The following is an 18,472-nucleotide window of genomic DNA, read 5'->3' as shown; positions in this document are numbered from 1 at the left end:
ATGAAGCTAAAATGGATTTCTTTTATATGAGGTGTCTACTAGCAATCCCTCTGGAACAGAAGTTGGGTAGCAGAGCAGATCCAGGCCTAGGTTAAGGAGTGTCAGAGCCTGTAGTACAACAGCCTCTAATTACCTTGACCAGCCTCATCTGGAACCTCCACCCTTGCTCCTGCCACCCACTGGCCTGGGAGCTGCGTTGAAGTCCTTACCCTGGTCCTTGCGTGAACTAGGCTGCATGTATACCAATTCTGGTCTCACCAGCTTGACTTCTTGGGTGACATCAGAGCTGTGCTGGGACTATGGCTTTCTCTGGGGCTTGTTGGACTGTTGGCTGAACCAAGATATAGTCATGGGGCCCACTCTGGTCTTCCCATTTAGATGCAGTGGGACTGTACGCCTTGTCCAAGAGGGCTGTCTCAACCTGCCCTGCTGCCTGGCTTCCACCACACGTCCCTTTCCAGATATGTCCATCCTTACTTGCTCCCTAACAAGGGGTTTTCTGAGCTCTTGAGTTTGGTGAGTATTACTTCCCCAGGTTAAATAGAAGAAAGAAATGTTCACATGGAACAAGAGAGTAGAAAATCAAGAGTTTTCAGATGTGCCATGCAGAAACCACTGCCTGGAGACCTTTCAGGATGTAGGAGCAAAGCAACTCAAGCCTGTCACAAGTGGCCTTCTGACTTCTGAATGGCAAACCACCCAAATGAGAGCCTTTGAATGTTAATGATTTGCTTTAACAGATAAAGGGTAAAAATGTGGTTGCTGTCACTGCCTAAATCACAGAAAAAAATGTGGCAGCCAATTAACTACTTCTGGATAATGCTTACCTTAACCATCAAGACTACAAGACCATTAAACTTTCACATCCACTGAAAGAGAAAAAGGCTACATGCCTGTAAGAGACTGCAGTCAGAGTGGTAAATCAGGGGCCTCGTGCTGCTATTACTCCCAATCTTATAGATGATGGGTTCTTAATTCCAAAAATTGTTGTATCCCTTGTGAGCACACACTGTGTTAGACTTAATCTAGACAGATAGCAAGGAATTGATCACAGAATTAAAAACATAACTGGTTGCTTAGTTACCAATGATCACTACACAGTTATATTTGCTGTGTGCAAACAGAGCCCAGTGCAAACCAATTATCCATCATTACGACTCTAAAAATGTCAGTTTCAGAGAGCTGAAAACAACCATGAGCCAGGTAATAAAGGAAATTTGAGTAGAAAAATACAAATGATAATAGGGAGCCTATTTTTTTGCTAAATGTTCAAGTAGCCACAATCTTGTGGCTGAGGAAAGTAAATACATTGGTTTGGAAAAAAATAGGATTCTTGTTTACTGGGAAAGTGAAAGCAAGCGTGTTATGTGTATAAACACTGGGAAAATAGAAAGTAGTAAATAAAAATGACAAGCTAAGAATTGCAAAAAACTGATAAGGGAAAAAAGACACAGGAAGAATTAAAGACCTTCAGGATTAATGATGGCATGAAGGAGCTGAAATACATTGGGTCCTGAAAACAGCATAGTGTCATTCCAAAAATGAAGTGGAACTACAGTCAGTAGCAGTGCCATGAATGTAAAGTAGAAAGCTACCTCTGTCAGCTGCTCAGCAATAAGTGTCTTGGGAGCTCTGCAACATTAATCTGAGACAATTCGTATCATTTTTTCTTTGAATACCAAAACATGAGATAAGAGTGGCCTTAGATTTAGGTCAGTTTGGAAAATACATTTCATAAGAGCAGCACATTCCTGTTGGTTGGGAACAGAAGCTAAACTAAAGCAGACTACAGAAAGGTGCATGATTTCATAGTGAAGACATTTAACCTCTAGAACACTTTTCTGGGGGCTGTGATGATTAGTAGGAATGGCTTGGGCACAGGAAACAGCCCTATGTCTGTGTGAGGCAGACTAGGAGACCCAACAGGTGCAATGGTTGCAAGGATCTGCGCATGTCCCTCCTGCTTCTTGAAACACAGATATATGGATACTGCTATTCAATACACTGTGAGGAGCCACACTCTTTATTTCTCACAATTAAGTGCTATTCTTTCATGTTCCAACCCCAAAGATCAAATCATTAAATCCCCCATAACTCTGACCTTCCTTTAGCAAGGTCTGTCTTTCATCTATCAACCAAACTGAGCTTTGGTGCCAGATCTGTGAATAAGCTGCTGTACTTGGGATGTCTTACCAATAGTACATTCACAAGAGTATGCACCACATAGATGCTGGCAGGTTGGATACTCATGGGCTAACCCACGCACTGAATTTATCACCACAGCTGTAAACAATTCATGCTCAGCATTGCTGGTGTCCAGCTTCTCTTCCCCTCAGCAGTTCATCTTCCCTCTCCTAAAATACATAAGAAAGCAGCTACAGAGATCTCTGCCTTCCTTGCACGTGCTGTAAAGTGCAGCTATGCTATATCTGATCATGCCCTCATGACAATTTAAGCTCTCTGAAGATAGGAATAGTCAGGGCTGGATGCAGCCGCAGTAGAAATGGGTTTGGGCTGAACGCTCTGCTTCTCTCCAGTAAAAACTGCATGTCCTGTGTACAGGAAGGATAAGGGCCATAAGTGCTACACCCTCTACATGACCTGGGTTGGAAAAATCCCCTGCCCTGAGTAACCTGCAGTTTACAGAGGAGGAAAGAAAGGAGGAAATAGGTCAATCTGACTTCTTTATGCAACACAGCACAATATGGTAAAAATAAATTCTATAAGCAACATAGAGCATCTTTTTGCCTTTGACTCCATTATGAGATTGGTTCTTACCTGGCCAGGAGAGCGGAAGCAAAGAACAGACTGAACAATTTTGAGGTTAATAGCAAACGAACAGACAAGTGTGTTCCTGCCTATTGAAGAGATATACAGAAAGTGCTAATAGTGCTTCAGTGTCAGAAAGTATTTTCTGTTGTTGAGTTTGAGCAGAAGCTGAGGGAAAGACAGGTTACAAGAGTCGCCACATCAACGTTGCATTTGCTGTGGCAGCTATTGCACTGTGAAGTTTATCAGCAGCCTGGACAGGATGTACACAGTGTTCTGAGAGATGCTGCTTGCATATGTATTAACAGTTGTGCATGGCAATGCATGCATGTGTTACATATAAGATCGATCCACGTAGACACTTACTAAATGGGACTGGTTCATAAACACCACAATCTGCCTGCTCTGGAGAAATACTAGAGACCTAGGAACAATTTCATGAGAGAGCCTGTGTGAAAGATGGGAAGTGCCTCTCTCAGCTGCTGTGGCCTCCAGGCCATCTGTCTGAAGGGTTATACTCTGCCCTGGAGGTCAGCATGTAGCAGCTGAGTCCGATTCTGTACATGCAAAGCCATATTCCCTGTGTAAAGACAGGGCTTTGCCACCTCCTGAGAGATGGGGGAGTTCTGTTGCCTTTTCTGCTCACTGTAGATCTACCCCAAATTAGCACTGTCTGCTACTAATCTCTTGTTAACTGTAAAGGCCCTCAGGTATGTAAACCTGGACCAAATGAAAAAGGCCCCAGGAAATAATGGGCTTACCTCATCATATACCAGCTGGCAGCACTGCCTAGAACATGGTGGAAAACTTGATTTATTAAAATTAATGAAGGAACTGGCTAGTCTTGAATAATTCATTACATATCAGCTGCTGCTGAGGTAACAGGAGCTCAGCAAGATCCTCTTTAGCACTGCACAGTGCCTAAAATCTTTAAATAAAATGAAGTCAAAGATTGGCTAGTTAAAGATTGAAGGGCTTTCTCCATGTGAAGTGGGAGGCCTTGATTCCTGCCAGTGAGGTCATCCAGCTGCCATCTGCGAAAATTGACGAGGTCTCTCAGATGGAAGCCAGCCGGCTAACATCACCAATTTTTGACAGGGCACAAAGAATTCTGCCTCAGCCATCAACTTCTGCAGAATATAATGGCTCCACTTTTCACTATTCTTACTGAAATCAAGTTTAGATTTCAATATTTACCATAAGCTAGGGATGTCTGAGAGTGTTGGCTTGCTTTTCTGATCATTACGTATGAAAATAAATCAGCCGGACATGCAAAGAAGTAGGCACTACCATCTGCATATGCAGATCTTAAGGTGCAATCTCTGCTGCTGCTGCTGCTCAGGGCTTTCATCAGCGCCAGCAGAATCAAATTACCCACAGCCTGGGCAGCATCAGGGCTGGATTTTGGAAGCATGTCAGAAGGCCTGGAACAGAATCCTGCTAACTTAATCTGGTGCCACTTGATGAAACAAGGGCTCTTTTTCAACTCTGCTGAAGTCAATGGTAAAACCTTTGATAAATGTGTAAAAGCAGCAGCAAAATCAGGCACTGTAATTAGATGGCTGATACTCCTCTTCCTGTATGTCCTCCTTCTGCAGAGGTCAGCGGAATAGTAGTTAATAAAGAGGAAAAACAGATAATGCAATGAACACCCTCCTGCCTCCCAGCTGCTGCTACGGGGTCTCCTAATGCAATCACAAAACTCTCCACTAGCCACAGCTAAAGACCCTCCCTGAAGTCCATGACTTTCTCTCCTTCCAACTGGTGATGATGGGAACTGGCCCCACAGGCCAGCACCGTGTCCAGTGATGGTACTGTTCTCAGCTCCAGCTCTGGTTTGCATTGCCTGTCTTTCTCCCCCACTGGACACCTAGGAATTTGTGATGCCCTGATGGTACAGCAGCTCTGGATCATATTAAGACAGTTGGACAAGACAGCCTTTGACTCCAGACCCTGATGAATAGGGAGAGATCCTGATGCCTTGTTGATTGCCTCAAGTCAGATTTTATTTCCAGATGCCATTCCCGCTCCAGCCAGAGCAGATGATTTTGGCCAGGCCTCAGTGTCTGAAGTATTTTGGTAGAAGTACTCTGATGTAGGCAATTGGCATCATGAGACATTTGACCTAGCCCCCAGGAGACTGCCAGTTTCCTCTCCTCTCCAAAAATACTGCTTCATCAATAACTTGTGAAAGTGTTTTAAAAATTAAAGCCAACTCCCCTTGCCTTGAAATGAAGGCAGCACTTTTTCCTCTTGCTGACTGTTAATACCCGCTCTGCGGGAGGTCACAGGACATTGATTTATGTTCGTGAGCTTTTTGTGGACACAGGTTAAGATCATCTGGAGAAGCCAGAAACTGACGTTGTGACTTCTCACCCTTAAGTGTATGAATGAAGCAAACTTGTAACTCTCACAGCTGCAGAGTGGGAGATGCTGTGAACAGGTTGTAACCTGGTAACATGCGAGACTGATGTCTAGTCCCTGACCTCCTGGCGTCCTCCCAGACAAGACACTCCAATTCCTGTATTTCAGCTCCGATATCTGTAAAAGGAGATAATAAAACTACCTTCCAGCATCTGTGAGAACTAGACCCTTCCTCTCCTTGCAGTCTTTGAGCACCAAGAAAAGTCGGGTAAGGTTTCCTAAAACTGAAGTGTAATTATATGGAACTAACTGAACTCTAGGACCTGTGTTCAAGTGTAACAGCTCCAAGCCACTGTCTGAGCACAAGCTGGCATAGCTCTAGCTACCTCGAAGGACACAGGTGCCTTCCCCTCTCAAGCTGTAAGAAAATGCAGGTACGTGGGCAAGGACAGCACTGTGGTATCAAAGGACCAGTCCATGAAGCATACATGCCTCTCTTTACACACCACCAATGTAACTCTGTGTGTGGTTGTGTCTTTGCAGCTGCTTTTGGCCTTTCACCATTGTTTTCTTCTCCTTTGCTTTCTTTCTCTCTTTTTTTTTTTTTTTTTAAACAGTCATCTGTTATCTTCTGGAAAGGGCACCTGACTAGTGGTGATGCACAGTCACTCTGGGAGCTGGTTTAGGAGGCATGGTGCCCCGCTGACTTGCCAGACAACAGCAGTTGCTATGTGGCTTCCTTGCTTTGTTCCTTCAGGAACCAGGTGGTATTTACAGCATTTTCTCTAAGCAAGGCATCACCCCTGAGATATGCTCATGTGAGAGGGCTTCAGGGAATTCCAGCTGGGAGGTGAGAGTAAAGGATTTCATCACTAAAAAACAAAACAAAACACCACACCACAAAAAAAAAACCCACAAAACCCCAAAGAAATCCTAGAGGAGATGCTGTTTCCTTCCAAGTGATTCTGTGAGGTAGGGTCTGTAAGAGAAGTAGGGAAACAAGAGTTTTACCAGTTCCAATACAATCCCGTTTTTTTCAGGAAGGTATTAGAAGTCCATTTCAGTGCAAACCATTTTGGGGAAGGGTGGAAGCTGGAGACTGTTCAAACATTTACCTGGTTTCCAGTTTCCCAGCTTAAACAGTGAAAAAAAAGTTAGAAGGGCACAAAGCAGCCTAGTTCTTACTCCAGGCAGAAAGGAAGGCAAACTTTGGTGTAAATCAAGAGTAACACAATTTAGATGCTTCTGTTAAGTTTGTTTGTTGGGGGATTTTAACCTGAAAGAAAATGGATGTAACTGAGCTTGCTAGGACTTTGGGGACACTAGTATGGCTGGGCTGGGATCACAAAACGGTCTGAAAGTTGCTTGAAGACACACATTTGTTTCCCTGGAGTGTGGCAGTGAGGGAACAGAAGTGCCCTTCTCCCCATTCTCCCAGTTCTGCCCTCAGTGGTGGTGTGCTGAAGGCAACTCAGTGGCGCTACAACGGGTAAGCCCAGCTAAGTGTTAAACTTGGCTTAGTCTAAGCAGGAAAAAAAAAAAAGTTAAATGCTTTTTTTAATTTTCTCTAAGGATATGGTGGAACTAAGCCGAAAGTGTGTATTTGTACTGCTTTGCCTAAGGCAGCATAAGCACCTTCTCTGGTGACTCACTAGTTCCCCAAAGTTTTTGCTCCTCCTAAATGAATGCCAAGTAGCCTGGGGAAATGCTGCCAGGTACAAGGAGGCTATGACACCACTGGGCTAAGGCATGATGGGTGTCGGTGGCTGAGGCTCTGTAGGATTCTGCCCCAAACTCCCTAGGATGATGACGTTTGGGATCTAATCCCCAGTATATGACTTTTCACTGTGCCCCAATTTACCTCAGTTTTTCTGCCTAGTGCTATTTTCTAATCTTCCAAAAGCATTTTTCCAATCTGTTCCCCAGTATCTCTCAGGAAGCTGGTGACAGCAGTTCCTCACTGTTCAGGGGCCAGCATGAGCAGGATGTTGGCAAGTAGCTGCACAGGAAAGCTTTGGAGGTGAAGGAACACAAGAGATGGACAGAAGATTCCTGCCACCATGATGCTATGGACAAGTCACACACAGCAAGGTTTGGAAACAAAACTTCTGTGAGATGGAGATAAGGGGGGTGGGGCAAACCGACTCAGATAAATCTGAGGCTTCTTCACAGCTACAGCAGCCATGTTAATATGTGCTAGATGAAGACCAGGCTCAACTGTTTTGATGTTAATTGCTTGGCTGCTTTAATTGGATATAGGCTTCTAAGTCCTAAAGTCAGCTGTGTGACAAGACAAACTGATATTTACCTCTCATCTCCTTTATCTTGGCTTGCCCAGTTCTGCATGGTCAGTACATATGTTCCCATGCATAAGAATTGTCCACAGAGCTGATGGATTTTTTTCCAAGAGGAAAAGTAACGTTTTACATCTGAAGTGACTGTTTGGACTCTGAGTTGAGGCAAAGCTCCTCTGGCCTGAGTTCAGTTTCTGCTCCAGGGAATGCCTCCAAGGCACCCATAACCATCATCAGCAACCAGATCATAATCACTGAGCTGCAGGGCTACTCATCCGCAGAGCACTGACTGCACTTGGATACTGGATGGCCTCTGACGATGTGACACTTGCATCACTCATGCAATGCAGTCAGTGTCCCTCTGGACTTGCTAAGGGACACACCAGTCTCATGCTGTAACTACACACAGAGCCAGAGGATCAGTTATCACAAAGCAGTGTTTTGAGCTGGGAGGTTATGAGTATGGCTGAGGGCGAGGTAGCTTTCTAAGATGGGTCCTGGCACACAGGGCTTCCTGCTGCAGTCTGTGCCAAGGGGCTGGCACGTGGAGGCATGCAGGGCTGCTGAGTCCAACTTCTGCCTTTCTCCTCCCTTTCTCCTTTGGCTCTTTGCTATCCAAGATGACATAGGATAGGAACACCATGGGGGACAGAAAACACCCCCACTGCTTCTGAGCACCGCACTGCCCTGTGAGCTAATTTGATGAGGTGGAGCACCAGGTTTGCAGCCAGGCCCAGCAAGCCACCAGCCGCAAGCTGTGTGGTTCAGAGCCAGCATGTGCTTCCAGACTAGGGCTGGCTGTGCACTTGCACTAATATACTGATGCACCCAGCCTGACTCCACTGGGGTGCCTCTGAGCCTGTGGAGCAAATTCCTGCTAATGTGGCTGCAGGTTATCTTATAGTCATGCCTGTTACAACCAGCAAGACATAGTCAGACTCCTTTTCTCAACCTCTGGTTGGGCTTTGTATTGAGAGAACTCAGGCTCTGTCCCCCACCCCCATTACAGCTTCAATGATGTAAAAACAGAGGAAAAAAGACATGAATTACTCTGCATCAAGGAGTGCAGGGCCTTTCACTAAAGAAAATAGGAGAGGATCCCTCAGTAGGGTGTAGTCTCACACCACAAGCTTTGCTGTCAGGTTCCCTCACTGAGAGGGAGGCCCTGAGGCTAAGAGTCTCCCTGCTGCTCAATGACCCCATGGACAACTGGGCAGTGGTGCAGTCTACCATTTGCCCATCAGCCAAGCTCGGCACACAGGGACAGGGGCAAGAGGCTGGCCAGTGCCTTGGAAGGGGCTTTCTGGACAGGCGTGTGCTTTCAGGAGCACTTCCAGAAGACACCTCTGTCTGCAGCTCTCCTCCCTCCTTGCAGGACAATTCCCCTCAGTGAGGGCTACCCCTGTGTGCTGGGCCTAGAAGCAGGTCCATCTCTATCAAATGACCACAAACCAGTCCTCATACTCAGTACATTGAACAGAAAAGAAGCTGGGAGACCTGGACTATTGCATATGAAAAAGCAGTACCATAGGCTTGAGTTTATCCTCAGTTACATGGATGTAAATAACTTGATCAGATGCAAGCAAAGGTACCTGATCTTGGCTACTGCCAGAGCAAGGAGGACACTGCATGGGGTACGGAGCTACCAAGGGAAGCTGCAATGAAATCGGCCATCTCTTCGAGCCATTTACCACATCATGAGGCAGGATGAATCAATAATATGTATTGAGCTGGGAAAGTTAATCTGCATCCAGAGCATCATAACAAATTAAAAGGAAATAAAATCAGTACAATTCCACTGGCTCTCATTACTATCACAGTGGAGAGTAATTAAAATCCATGGGCCAAATTCAACGCTGGAAGAACTCTCCTGAAGCCAGAGGCACCATACAAGGGCATTGCTTTTTCCAGATGCTGTGTGTTTCAAACAGCAGCAGGAATGGCAAAATGGGCAGAGAGGATAGGGCAGGGTTAAGAGGGGAACCTATTTAGGAGCCAGGCATTCTACTTCTCGCTCTTTCTCACCTGGAGTCATGCTGCCCGTCTGCTGCTTTGGTGCTTGATGGGGCTGAACCTCAAAAGCTCCAGGCATTTGTATGTGGGGCTACTGCTCTCTTTACAAGGCCTTCCCAAGCCAATACACAACTGCCATTCATCAGCCCTGGCTAACACCCCTGTGCTGCCTCTTCCCCGCTCCACTGCCTTGCCCTGCTTCCTCTGAGCTCCTTTCTCCTCCCCACTTCTCAGCACAGCCACCCCTGCTACACCCTCTCTTCCTTGCTACAGAAATTCCTTTCTTTACCACAAAGCACCCTCTACTATCCTGTTGCTTGATGAGGCTCTCAACCCATCTTTCTGTTCTTTCCTATAAACTCCTTGTCCTTTGGCCCTACCATGTCCCTGAAGAACAAGCTGAAGGAGGCCATAGCCACTTGCACACCTATTACAGCTTTGGTCCTGCCCTGCATGAATTAGGAGCTGAAGCTGTGCTATGAAGCAGGGATTCAACTTGAAGCAGCATCTGCCGCCCACACCTTGGTACCCTGCCCCTCTGTGAGGCCCTACTGCCCCACATGGCTCTGTCTCAGCTCAGTCCATCAGCTGATTCCCATTGAGTGGAAGGAGATTTTGTGATGCACAGAAAGCAGATCCTTCATCACTGCACACAGCACTGTGTCCAACTAATCAGCACTGCAGCACAAGGTGAGAGCGCAGCCACCACACGGTGATACCAGTTGCTGGCAGCCAGCAGGACTGGTGATGTGAATGCCAAAGTTTGGTTCACAAGGCTCTGGGGTTGGAAACAACCATTAAAGGAGAGAGGCACTGGACAGAAGCAAGCAGTTTGGGGAAGGCCTAGATCCATGTCTAGCAAACCATTAGATCTCAGGATTCTTGTCCAGCCTTCAAGTTTATGAACCTCTTATCTCCTGTTACCACACCCTGTGCATGGCTTCCACCTATGGAAGCTACGCTGACATCATCAGGATTAGGCAGCTACTAAGTACCATGTGTGGCAAACTTCAGTCTGCACATATACATTACTGCTGAGGACTTTTACACATGGACACATTTACTATGCAATAATTATGATAATCTACAGCAATAACCCAAAGTGGATCGTTAATGCTGTTTTACAAATTCAGGTAGTATGGTCCTGCAGGTGTAACCATGGACTGAGAGTTGTATTTCCAGAAATACCATGCTCTTGTTCACTGTCTGGAAAGGTGGACATCTCACTTGAACTAGCTTTGCCTCAGTATGCCTTTCAAAAGTTCAGTCACTCTACTAACACATACCCACCTCTATAACCATGTTCAGATCCACCAATGAACAGCACAAAAGCCTCATTCTTGAAAGTGTTCAGCGCCAATATTCATAGCCATATTATCACAGAACATGCTACATCATTTCACCAAAAGTAAGTGCTCGCACCTTTCAAAACAATTCAGCAGGAACTGCAGAGACCCTCTGGAAAACTGCCCCTTAAATAAGTAGCTATCTAGGGGCCAACCTCCCTCATTTCTGTAACTTCCATCTGAAAATAGCAGACCATCTCTCCCAGTACAGAAAGCCAGGACTTCTCTGCTAGGACACCTTTTTAGCTAGCTCACTGAAAATGAGCAGCATGAGCTTCTGCTGTGTTATGCAAGCAGGTGCACTCACCTTGGCTACTGTGGGAGGGAAAGGCTGGGTCTTGTTCTGGGAGGAAAGCAAAAGGCACGACCAGGTAAGGGGAAGTGTTTCTTCCACAGATCCTAAGAAGGGAAAGTATACCTAAATTTTTCTCTGTCTGGTGGGCTAGGAACATTATTTTTAATGATGTAAGAAGAAAGGCAGGTATGTGCTAAGTAGTACAACAACTTGAGTTGTTTTGTATACCATTTAGACACTCTCAAAGGGATTACTTTTTATGGTAGCGTTAGTTTGAGGCATAACTGGAGTTTTGTTCTGAATATGACTTTACTCAAAAAGGACTGTGTTTTGACACAGTCTTTATATGAGGTGAGATACAGGTAAAAGCATGGCTTCTAATGCAAAGAGGAAATAAAGTTGCTGACTCTCATCCCTCTGGACAGGCCAAAAAGCCTGTCCTGTCACAAAAGCCATCCTGTACAAAAAAATCCAAGCTATGCACTGTCATAAGCATGGAGGGGATGGCTGACATGACTGTGGGCTATGCTAGTGCCTGCAGTTGCTTCTGGGCTGGGCTAGCTCTGTTTTATGGATTTACTTCATGCTACTGCTGAAATGAAGAAAAGCCTGAGAAATGTACTGAGAGCCAGAGTAAAAAGTATTGCAAAGTTATTGCTCTACTGTTTGCATGTGACCAGAAATAATGCAGCACTGTGTACATGAGCAATGACTGTGTCCCTTGGGGATGTCGCTGTATGGCAACCAGGTAGGACAGAACCCGAAATAAAGGGCAGAAGATCCTCCCTGAAAGACACGACTGGCTGTGAAAGCACTTTTGTATTAGCAGACCTGATTCTCAGAGCCAGGAATGGGATGTCAGCTCTTCCCATACCTGCTGGAAGGTGTCCTAAGACTCAAGTGGTAGATCAAACAAGCAAGCTATGCACCTTAATCTTAACATGCTGATCAGCTCAGGGGCTGCTTATCAGTAAGGAAGGCTTCCATGGCCTTCTCCTTCCTCTTTCAAAAACAGATTTCCTACTTTTTTCTCCTGTGACTTTGGCTGATGTTTGTTCTCAATGATACTGAGCTTTCAGAGAAGCTGAACGACTGACTTGTGAAGTCTCCCCACTGCAAGTATGGCTTCTGCAAGCATAAAGCACCGATTTCCAAAACCATGTCTGGCCCTTAAACTAGGAAGAGGGCTGCCGCATTGGGGCTCACAGACAGGTTATCCTGTGTTGTGGAAACCTGAACCCTGATTGTCCACAGAGAACAGAGCTGTTGCAACAGCTGTGGTAAAAAATGGGGCATATCAGTGCAAAACAGTTAAGTACCACAAACCAGAACTCCTGAGGGAGTGTTCTCAGATCTTGTAATTGAGAGGTCTCATTTCGGGCCTGAGGTTTTTCCAGGTTAAACTACCACAACACAGATTAACAGTGAAACTGTATTGATCCTTTACAAGAAGCATTTACCTCCCTAGCTCTTGAAAGGTATTTTCTTGAACATGGTCTTTCAAGAGGGACCTCCTCTTGAAACGGGTTGCTTCCGTCTACTCCTAGAAGCAGGCTGGAAGGGTCAGCCACATGTCACACCACCATGAGTGACAGGAGTACTTCAGCACAGAGCTGACTGATATCCCCAGGCACTGACGTCCTGTTAGTCCAGAGGGCTCAGCTTCAATCCAGTACCAGCCATGGCTGGTGCTAATTCTGCTCCAGTCAAACTCTGAACCACTGCTTTGCCTCTAGACCTCTCTGCAGGGTGGGTTTATCGACCAAGGTGCCTGAGATGCAAAGGCCCTTAAGGTGAGCAAAGACTTGATTGGAGGGAATGGTAGACGAGTTGTCCTTGAGACAAGCTACAATGCCAGCAGATAAATCTGTCACAGCAGCTCTGACTGGCTGTGACACTAGAAACTAATATGTGTCACTTCTGTGCTAGGTCTGAATGGACCTGTCTTGCCTCAGTGTCTGAGGGTCTTTAATTGCCTTCTTCCTGGGGGAAGAACCTTGCATGAAGAGCTCAGCTGTGTGAACTCCAAGTCTTGTGAATCACTCACTTGTGGTCAAAGCCACTGTCATCTTTCAGTCACTAACTGGCTTCCTAAACATGCCTGCAGAAACAGTCAGATTGCTGTGTTGCAAACAAATGAGTTTTGACAGGACACTGCCGGCACTGCTCCCAGACACCAGGGAAGCCACAAGATGGGCTGCACAGCGTCTGACTGGAGCAGCTCTAGCACTGGATCCACAGCTAGTGCAGTGTCTGGCTGCTTCTGCAAGCACTGACAAAGAACCAAGCCTGTAAACTCCCACTAGCATCTGCTGAAGCTTCATATTCCAAAGGAAAAATGGATTTTTGCTTACATGTATCTTTAAGCATTTCAGCAGCAGAGAAGGCATGGGCGTAGACACTCTCTATAGCTAAAAAGACAAAGCCATGTTTTTTCTTTATACGAAAAAATTTACTGCTGCTTCTTGACTTCCTGTCTAGGACAGGAGATGGAGAAGGATTTCAAAAGCTTTAGTTCCTTTAGCTCCTTCCTGGAAGGATGTCTTTAGGACAGGTACTGTTTAATTCCCAATCAGGTTATTTCTAGAAGGTGAGGGGACTGTCTCAAACCCAGATTCCAAAAGGTCTGCAGAAGGCCCTGAGTTGTTCCAGGGCCTGAGCTGTTACATGGCAAAATGAATATCAGCAGACAGTGGAGATTTTTTTTTTTTTCCCCTTCTGCTTCACCTTGAAGCAGCTGTTAGCAAAGCCAGAAAACTCTTCTGCCCCTCAGTGTATTTAATACAGCCTTGGCAAAAGAACTGCAGTCTATCATCTCATGAATATGGGAATTGCCTAATTCTCCTGCTATTCTTATTACCTCAGCCTGAGGGTCCCAGCTTTCCATAACTAATTCCTGAAATCACACTTTCCACTGTCCTTGCTGTCCTTGAGCAGCAAATCGCTGTTCCTCATATAACTGATGTGGTGTCTGCTGTGGTGACACAGGTTTTCCCAGGGCCCTCCCTGCACAGGGATGGCACTGTGGACAAGGCTACTGACCCCAGGACTCCTGTGCAGTTCCCGGAGCTACTCACCCTTTGATGCTGTAACTTACAGCAGGGTGTTTTGAAAATAACAAATGCTGCATGGCACTCCACAGTGGCTCAGGGCTGGCTGAACAGCTCTGAAGCTTGGGCAGCGGACTGGCAGCAGTAACACAATCCATCCCTGGCAGCAGAGGAGATCCCTTGCCCTGTTCCTACAAGCCACGGAGCTCTGTGCCTCCTTCCACATCCTACCTCATCTGCGACTCCTACAAAGTCTAGGGATTTGCAGTGCCTTCCACCTGTTGCTTCATTTTCCCCTCACTGTCACATATGTTCTCAGTCTACCTTCCCTCCCTGTGCCCATGCAGCTGTTTTCTGCTCCTTCATTATTTTTCCTAATATGACTGATCCTGCCAGCCCTGTCCATCCTCCCAAAGACTCAGAGCTAAAGCTATTCCTGTGCTGGAAGGTGATAATGGCTGCCAGGAACCAGCTGTTAGGGCTCCTGTGAACTGCAAAGCAGCTGGAAGCTGAGGCTGAGATAATTATGAAGCAGGGACTGCAAAACTTGTGGAGATTCTGGCCAGAGGTGCCTAGTTTATTCCCACAGACAAATGGGCACATCCTTTGAATGCTAGCAGGTGACATGTGAGCAGGAAAGTCACCGAGCTGCGGACAGCTTTACAATCCTGGCTATGGAGTGCTGCATGTGATGCCTCCTCATCTCACAAACACCCACGACTGCTGCTGCCAAGCTGCTCTGGACAAGGAGAACGTGCTCATGCGCTGCAGTGGCAGCTGAGGAAATCTTAATGCTGGTTTCAAGGGCTAGATTCCTACAGAGCATAGGCAGGCAAGAGCTTTTCTCAGAAGCCAAGAAGTAGCTACCGTAGCACAGGTTACTGAGTCAGGGACATGGCAAGGTAGAAAAACACTTAAGTTCTTTCTGTTTCTTTTGTGATACGGGATTTTTTTTCCCTAGAGTTTGCCAAAAGGGTAACTGCATCAATGGTAAGTAAAAACTGGATTGTGTCTTCTAGTAGTTAATTTCTTCTTCATGGTTCAAAACTGGCCCATACAGAAGCTGCAGAAGGAATCACCTTGGAAGTCCATGGTTTTGTAATCAGAACCTCCCTTTCAATTAGTCATATTATAGGGCTGTAAATACAATAATTCCATCAATACTATGGAACAGTCATGCTGCATTTGTATTAACATAAACAAGTGCTAATGTGCCATAGAGCTAATCTGATATGACAGTAATTGGCTGATGCCCAGCCATGGAGGCCCTGGAGCTACGCTTGCTCTCTCTTCTCTAAAAGAACTGTCCTCTGAAACACTGGAAAGGAAACAAACTGTGATACCATATCTTGCCTGCCAGCAATGAACGATGCTTCTTGCAACTGCAGCACCAAGGTGTTTGGGGTTGGGGGGGATTCTTTGTTTTGGGGGGACTGTATTTAAAGTGGAACTTGACCTCCTACAAACTTACATATTAAGAAATCAGGATTTCCAGAACACCTTGTAAGACTAGACCAGACTCAGCAAGCACCTGATGGATATTAAACCCAGAAAAGCCATAAAAGCATTCCATCTCCTCCTTTACCTTCCCTCTGAGACTACTGGGAGCTGTACATCATCACCTAGTCTGCAATAGGCTTTTCTTACATAGATGAAGCTTAAGAAGCTTAAAACTTTGTAAATGCTTTGAGGCTACCGTTGTTGCCTTGTGCAATGCTCTACAGACAGGGCAGCAAGACTTAAATCTGAGACCACAGCTGGGGTTCTCTGGTTAAAGGCCTTAAAGGAGATCAACATAAGCAATGCTTAAGGATGGGAACCAGATCTCAAACGCAGCCCATCTCCTGTCTGGGCCATGAAAGGAAGCAGACAGACTCAAAACCAGGCTAGTTCAGGAGTCTTCTGGGTTACAGTCACAATAGGAACCGCTTATTTTGCTTTTGGAAATAGGCCCTTCAAAGAGAGTCCTAGTGAGGAGAGACCTGTCTCTTTTGTGAGGGACGCTGTCAAAGAAGTCATAGCAGATATCTAGGCTTTCTGTATTTGGCTCACCAGCTCTGCGCATGCTTTGCTGTCTGGCTGTACAATGCCTTGCCTAATGCACTCTCATTCATGATGGAGCTCTTGGGTTCTACCCCAGTACAAACCAAAGAACAATCAGAGACTTGTTTTAATCAGAAACCATTCTTATCAACAGTATGGCACTAAAGGCACATAATTTTGGCAATATGCAAGAGCAGTGTCACAAAATCCCAAAGCATACATGTCCTGTCAGTGCCCAAAACAGCTCCTGGAGCAGCCAGTAAAATTAAGGGAGAATTTCATTAGAGGAGGTGGGGAAGAACACTCTAAACAGAGGATTTAGTATCTGTGAGATGATGGCTTAGGTTCTGGATGTGACTTAAATCTTTCTAGGTCTCCGATCTGCTCCTCCATCTGTAAAATGGGATCAATAAAACCTCCCCGACTTGCAGCAGGGCTCCCAGTCTTAATTGATGTCTATGAAGCATTCTGAGAGCCATGAATGAAAGAAACCGTTACCAAGCCCTCAGGCTTTACTATAATACCAACAAACAATGCAGAGTTGTTTATAATGCTTTTCAGTGCCACAATGACTATGAAATGAGGGAAGGCAAAAGTGTAGATGCACCCAGCACTGTTTTGCTGCAGCATAAATAAAAATGGTAGGAGCAGGTTTTATAGATCTCCCTCTGGGGAATTCTGTCATAGCTACTAATTTCAACAATGCAGTAAAACTTCTACCTCTGTGGATTCAAACAGATGCCCTTGCTAACAGCTCAGGTACCGCAACCTACTATGAATGTGGGAAAATGCATCCTGGAGTTGAAAACGTTAGGAATCACATGGAAACAAATTAAGAAATGACTCACTTGCACCCCGCAGATTTAAAGAGCTAGGTGCTGCTCAACTACCCCTTAAACAATTAAACTCGGGCTAATACCGTACCAGCACACAATATTCCACCTTGCATAGGACGAAAGCCCCCAGGCATCTAAAAGGCTCTAACCTGCCAATTTGCAAAGTTGCCTCTGCGGTTGCTGTTTTAGGACCCGGAGAGAAAAAGCCGGGGGGCTCACCCGAAGCCCTGCGCAGCGAGAGCAGCAGCCGCCTGCAGCCCGGGCGAACAATTTGCCCAGAGCAGAGCGGTTCGGCCCGCTCTTCTGCGCCAACGGGAGCCATCGCTAAGGGCCGCGAGTGAGGGGCTAGCAAATGCAAGGGGGTGGGGGGCATGCGGGAAACGAGCAGGTGTCAGCCGGGAAAGGTTGTGGAAGGGTCTGGGAAGCGTGTGTGTGTGTGTGTGTCCCGCTCCCGCAGCGCTCCCCGGGCTGGGCGCGGAGCTAGCGGTTGTAACCCGAAGAGCCCCGCCGGGGCAGGCAGAAGGACCTGGTGAACGGAGACCCAAGGACCAAATAAATTCATGAAAGGCTGCGCCCGGTTCCGCTCCGTGTGCCGCCCCGAGAGAGGGGCAGAAGCCCGGCAGCGGCAGGGAGGCCACCGCCAGCCCCGCAGCCTTCCCCGCCGCGCAGCCATTTGCCTTTGTTGCGGCCCCGCGCCCGCAAGGTGCGGCGCCGGGACCGGGGCTGGCGCTGGAGCCCGCGCGGGCCCCGGGTCGCTCTCCCCTGAGGAGAACGGCCCCCGCAGCGCGGCGGAGGGGAGCCGTCCTGCGGGAGCGGCTGCCGAGAGGGACCGCCCGCCGCCCGCACCTAACCTACCTGCGGAGCCCTCCCGGGACGCGTCGCCTCCCGCCTTTGTTGTGCATGCCCCGGCAGCGCCGAGCCGCCGGCCCGCCGCCGCCGCCCGTCCGTCCGCCCGTCCGCCCCCTCCGCGCCCGCCGAGCCGCAGCCAGGCCCCGGCTTAGCCCGTCGCCACGGCAACGGCGGGCGCGCGGCGGCGCGTGCGGCGCGGGTGGGGTAACGGTAACGGCCGCGGGGCCCCGCCCGCCGCGCGCCCGGGCTTGGGGGGGGGTGGGGGGGGCGGTGGCTGAGGGGACAGAGCTGGGTGTCCCCCCGGGGCGTGAGGCGGGCGGGGGCCGGGAGGAGGCGGCCCCTCGGCCTCGGCTTTATGGGCACTTGACTTCGGGGAGGGCCGGGCGAGGGCTTGCGCTGATGGAAGGGGAGAGGGTGGCAGCCCCGCCAGCCCCTCGCCGGAGCCGGCGGCACCGCGGCGGCTCCTGCGGGACCCGCCGCGGCCAGGACGGAGAGGAGGAGGAGGAGGAGGAGGAGGAAGCGGCGGCGGCTCGGCTCGGCTCGGCAACCACCCGCCCCGCTGCCCAGCCCTGCTCCCCTCCTTGCCTAGCGTGCCTGGCAGTTTCCGAGCTGA

At 47.7% G+C, this 18,472-nt stretch overlaps 1 protein-coding gene across 3 annotated transcripts in view; it reads right to left on the bottom strand.

Annotated features, from left to right (window-relative positions):
* LOC104319484 (uncharacterized) overlaps positions 1-18,233 on the bottom strand; it is a 47,842-nt gene extending 29,609 nt beyond the window's left edge. Inside the window, exons 1-2 of one of the 3 annotated variants that reach the window (XM_069780988.1) lie at positions 17,866-17,946; positions 11,094-11,185 (exon numbers count right to left, since the gene is read on the bottom strand). The gene's annotated coding sequence lies outside the window, so the exon portion shown is untranslated. Of the gene's footprint in view, positions 1-11,093; positions 11,186-17,865 lie in introns of all 3 variants that reach the window. The other 2 variants (XM_069780987.1, XM_069780989.1) reach the window with 2 other exon arrangements.
* Between the last annotated feature and the right edge of the window lie 239 nt (positions 18,234-18,472).

The sequence above is a fragment of the Haliaeetus albicilla genome, chromosome 4 (genome assembly GCF_947461875.1).
Source record: "Haliaeetus albicilla chromosome 4, bHalAlb1.1, whole genome shotgun sequence".
Taxonomy (NCBI): Eukaryota; Metazoa; Chordata; class Aves; order Accipitriformes; family Accipitridae; genus Haliaeetus; species Haliaeetus albicilla.
This window is presented reverse-complemented; position numbering and strand designations above follow the sequence as displayed.